The following is a 5582-nucleotide window of genomic DNA, read 5'->3' on the forward strand; positions in this document are numbered from 1 at the left end:
ATCATGCGATTGTTGTAAAGGCTGCTGTTGTTTTGAAAGGAAAAAACAAGGATGTCTGCATTTTATGTACTTCAGAAAACCATATTTATTAGAATTTTATGGAACAAATATGATTCAATTTTATCCCCCTTTCTGAGTGAGGATATCTTAACGTGGTGAAAGGGTTTATGTATCGCTATGATCAGCAAAGCTGTAATAGTCAGGGCCTCCCATATAAGGTTAATTTGCTCTGAGCGATCAGACCAAAGTCTCCCTCCATCACCATTCCGCAGTTACCAGCGTGGTGATGAAACTGGCCAAACTCCGGACATGTCTAAGGACGTGCCTTGAGGCCTTTGTTCTGCAGTGGACTAAAAATGGCTGCATTTTTTGTTGTTGTTGATCTCATAGGTTAACTACATCTACTTCAACAAAAAATAATTTTAATCTGCGCTGGAATAACTCTCTCTCTCTCTCTCTCTCTCTCTCTCTCATCTCTCTCTCTCTCTCTCCTCTCTCTCTCTCTCTCTCTCTCTCTCTCTCTATATATATATATATATATATATATATATATGTGTGTGTGTGTGTGTGTGTGTGTGTGTGTGTGTTTGTGACACGCGAAAATCCTTTACTTATTTATGAAATTTCCAGTTTCAGTCTTTCCAAATTATCAAACGAGACAATCAACATATATATGCAATTACAATGATTTCTTGATTTCATTGTTCTATCCCATATATAACTGAAACAAAGAATTATAAAGTAATATTCAAATCATTGGAAAATCTTGGTCAGATCTATCAATAAATGAAGAAAGTAGACCTCAAGTACTGGAATTAAATACCACAGAAAAAGAAACTCTTATACTTGAAGGCAAGTAAATCTCGGCATTTTAATTAATGAATAATTACTAAAAGTTACGAAAGTATTCTTTGCCTTGAGGTAATAATTATCCTGTCGTAAAAGGCTCAGAAAGAGATGTAATGATAGGTTGGGGATTTTTTCACGTTGATGTTATTTTTTTATTCTTAATAACAAACATGTAAACTACCCAAGACAAACAAGCGAGCAACGGAATTCAAAGCATAACGTTCTGAACGGTGGCAAATACAGGGCGGGCCAAAATTAAGGTTACAGTTACCACTTAGACATTTTCTGTTTAGTAGGCATCTAGACATTTATTTACATACATTTTATCTATTTACATTAGGCATTTAATAATGAACATTTAATATCTCAAGTGCCAAAATAAGAATTCAGTATTTCTTTTTTTTAATAATTTATATTTAAAACGTTATTGTGAAGGTAAAAAAATAATAAAGTAATCTTACTGTTCGACCCACCCTGTTTATGGCTTGGAGGGATAAATCTGACAATTGCCACTTACATATCTATGAAATCTTTTATTTCAATCCCATATTAAAATTTCGGGTGGTTCTTATACGAAAAGAATATTATACTTATGCATTACTGTGACTGCACGCGTAGATCTCTTATGCTATACACGTATCTGTATAAACTGGATACATATTTATTATTATTATTATTATTATTATTGTCATTATTATTATAATTTGCTAGGGTGCAACCCTAATTGGAAAAGCAGGATGTTATAAGCCCGGGGGCTCCAATAGGTTAAAATAGCCCAGTGAGGAATGGAAACTTAAGAAAAATAAAATATTTCAAGAAGAGTAACATTAGAATAAATATCTCCTATATAAACTATAATAGATATCTCCTATACAAACTATAAAAACTTAAAAAAACAAGAGGAAGAGAAATAAGATAGAATAGCTATGCATAACAAGTACCCAAGTACATTGCGGATATGTGAGGGCAACAACTGAAGAGCGATTATTGATTCAAATGTACCAAATTCCTTATTGCAGTTTACTCCTAATTGTTAGCATAAATCTTTCAACAATTATACGTTGACCTCGTCAGAGGTATTAGCCGGTTATGACCCTGCTAACTACCAACCCTTCGTTTATGAAATTACATAATTACTGCGGCGTTTAATAACACCTCTAATTACTTTTATTTCATCAACTCTCAGCATTGTGAAAATAGCATTCCTCCTTGTGCTAATTTCTTTTAATACAGCGCTAACGTGTTCGCCTCGCATACGCATAGCAGCAGATCGATCCCCGCCCGGGCCCGTGAGTTTAAGCTGTTTACTGGGAAGGCCACTGCTGTGGTTGGGCACCACAGTGAGGGTTGGGCGTGGCCCGGCTGACGTTCTGGTGATCATCTATCGTGATGAAATTGGAACTGAAACCAGACACCTTTTACCTTTATTGTTGACTTGTACATTGTAATTGCGTTCATCTTTTGGTATTAATTTTGTTATATTAGAAGCATAGATTTGGTGTTTTCAACTTTGTAGGTTTGGATGAAGTAAAAAAAGGATCCTGTATCGTCATCTTCTGCGCCAGGCCCGAATGGTCTGGGGCAAGAGCAAAAGGCTTTTCTTATTATATGAGTCTCCGTTGGCGATTTTTTATTATTATTATTAGCAAGACAGATTGTACAGATACAGTTACAATAGTGTTTTATTATGCTACATAAATAATATTAAGGTTGCAAACATCTTAACTCACAATGAATTCCATATTTGATACATCTTACTTCTGTTTAATTCCAAAAGTTTGTTATTTTGAATGAGCTCCACAAAGGGTTTTCTGTCACTCATCGTGGGCAGTGCATTATCCATAAGGGCAAGGGCTATGCAACTTTTTTATAGCGTTAAAGGTTAAAATTGTGGATTATTTATTTTAGTTGTAATATTAATGTTATAAATTGTACCAAAAAAAGCATGAAACATGACGGGGGGCTCCCTTTTTAGAGATGTCGAGGGGCCCAAAGAAGCTCTAGACCTCGGGGTACTGTCATAGGTTAATATTCCTCCAAGGTTAATACAGCACTGATCGTTGATATGGAGTTTACCAATACTCCTTCGACAATCCTACATGTTTCCATTTCGCACGACAATAGAACGATGTCCTAAACGCCTTAAAGGACACGGCACTGACATCAGAAGTTTTCGTTATTTCATAAAAAAGTGTCGAGATGATCCTTTGCTGAATGCTATACCAAATCAACGACGGACATTCCTTCAAAAAAAAAAAAAAAAAAAAAAAATATTGAGTTTATGAAGGTTATTAACCATAATTCTCCTTCTTTAATGGTCCGAGAGGTGATTACAGATAACCGTTTTCGATGTCGAAAATGATCCCTAAATGGCCAGTCATTTCACCGAAGAGGGCATACTTACCGTCAGATGGTTTACCCCCCCCCCCCCCCCACACACACACAGCCATATCAATAGTTCGTGTAACTAATCTTTCATTTCCCTCTCTCTGAAGAATAATGAAAAAACTATACTAAAAATCTGTAATATTTGTTCAGTTTTTACTTGCATATTTAAAATCAATGCTTTATTTTTCCCAAGAATCACTTCGTCCTGCTGATTTATGAATATAATATTCATCATAGAATTTTTAAAGTAATGATATTTACAGCAATAGTTACGATGGTACTAGAATTGCTATTACAAGCTAACAGATAATATCATAATTTCATCATTTTGAGTAGGCCTACGTATTACAGTCATAATCAAAATATTTGTAAAAAGCCTAATTTGGAGGAAATAATGAGAGACCAGAAAATTCGCAGTCTACGACCAGCTTTTAAAAGGAAAACTTGATAGAAAACAGACCAAACGTTAGTTATGCTATCTATGAAATAGGGAGTGAACATCCCGCAGAGTTTCTCGAAGAATCACTAAAATAACGCATTCAAGTAGCAAGTAGCAACTAGTCGGGAAGACAATGGCATAATTATTGCATTTACTATGCAGGACGAACACGTGTACTGATATTTAGAAATTAAAAACAATTTCCTGATACGTATTAATGATAATTTATTACCTGGGGTGAGTTGTAAAGAATAACTACAATACAATACAGTAATTTTACATTGGGGAACTTTAATATTTTTTATGAAACTTGAATATTTATTTTGCAAAGGAAGTATAAGAAGTTTGAAAACTAAATGTTAGATATAACAATTGATGTTAGGTATAAATCTAAATACTATAGAGTAAAAAATTAGAATATTTTTTTTTCACATTTTATGGTAAAAAAATTAGCGTAAAACGTAGCTATATAACACGAACTCAAGCTGATTTTTTTGTCATTTTTTTCTGCTTATCCGTATATTCTACTATTTCAGTAATGTTCATGATGTAAGAAATAGAAAAAAATAACTCCAAAGTTACTACCGCTAGAGAGTTATGGGGCGTTGGTTTGCCAGACAGTACTACATTGGAGCCTCTCTGGTTACGGTTCACTTTCCCTTTGCCTACACATACATCGAATAGTCTGGCCTAAACTTTACAGATTCTCCTCTGTCCTCATACACCTGACAACACTGAGATTACCAAACAATTTTTCTTCGCCCAAAGGTTAACTACTGCACTGTAATTGTTCAGTGGGTACTTTCCTCTTGGTAAGGGTGGAAGAGACTCTTTAGCTATGGTAAGCAGGTCTTCTAGGAGAAGAACACTCCAGAATCAATCCATTGTTCTCTAGCCTTGGGTAGTGCCATAGCCTCTGTATCATGGTCTTCCACTGTCTTTGATTAGAGTTCTCTTGCTTGAGAGTATGTATGCTTGGGCACACTATTCTACTTAATTGCTCTTGTTTTGTTAAAGTTTTATAGTTTATATAGGAAATATATATTTTAATGCTGTTACTGTTCTTAAAATGTTTCGTTTTTCCTTGTTTCTTTTCCTCACAGGGCTATTTTCCCTGTTGGAACCCCTGGGCTTATAGCATCCTGCTTTTCCAATTAAGGCTGTAGCTTTGCAAGTAATAATAATAATAATAATAATAATAATAATAATAATAATAATAATAATCAAATCAAAATGTCCTATTACAACAAAACCACTATTATTCTCAAGTAATAGCTTCCATTTTGATTCAGAAAAGCAAAAACAAAAAAAAAATTTAATATGAGGCAGAGGACAGAGTGGTTCCCGTAATGTTGGCCATACTTAATTTATGCACATTTCTTGCAACATTTGTAACATCCTGAAGGCTGAGACGTATCACGAAATAGTTAACAGCAAAAACATAGCCAATTAAGTTATCAGGCTTTCGTGGAAACTAATTATTATTATTATTATTATTATTATTATTTCTTGCTAAGCTACAACCCTAGTTGGAAAAGCAGCATAATATAAGGCCACTGGATCCAACAGGGAAAATAGCCCAGTGAGGAAAGGAAAAGGGAAAAAATTTTTTAAGAAGAGTAACAAAAATAAACATCTCCTATATAAACTATAAAAACTTAAACAAAACAAGAGGAAGAGAAATAAGATAGAATAGTGTGCTCTAGTGTACCCTCAAGCAAGAGAACTCTAACCCAAGACAGCGGAAAATGAATGATATGGAGAGTTTTGAATTCACATTTGAAAGAAATTAGGCTCAATATTTTAAATTGTAGGTCTATTTTTTTCCTCTCAAGTAGGTCTAGATGGTTTTATTAACTTTTTTCAAGTTTTTATCTAGATTTGGGTATATGAGAGCATTATATAT

The sequence above is a fragment of the Palaemon carinicauda genome, chromosome 6 (genome assembly GCF_036898095.1).
Source record: "Palaemon carinicauda isolate YSFRI2023 chromosome 6, ASM3689809v2, whole genome shotgun sequence".
Classification (NCBI taxonomy): Eukaryota; Metazoa; Arthropoda; class Malacostraca; order Decapoda; family Palaemonidae; genus Palaemon; species Palaemon carinicauda.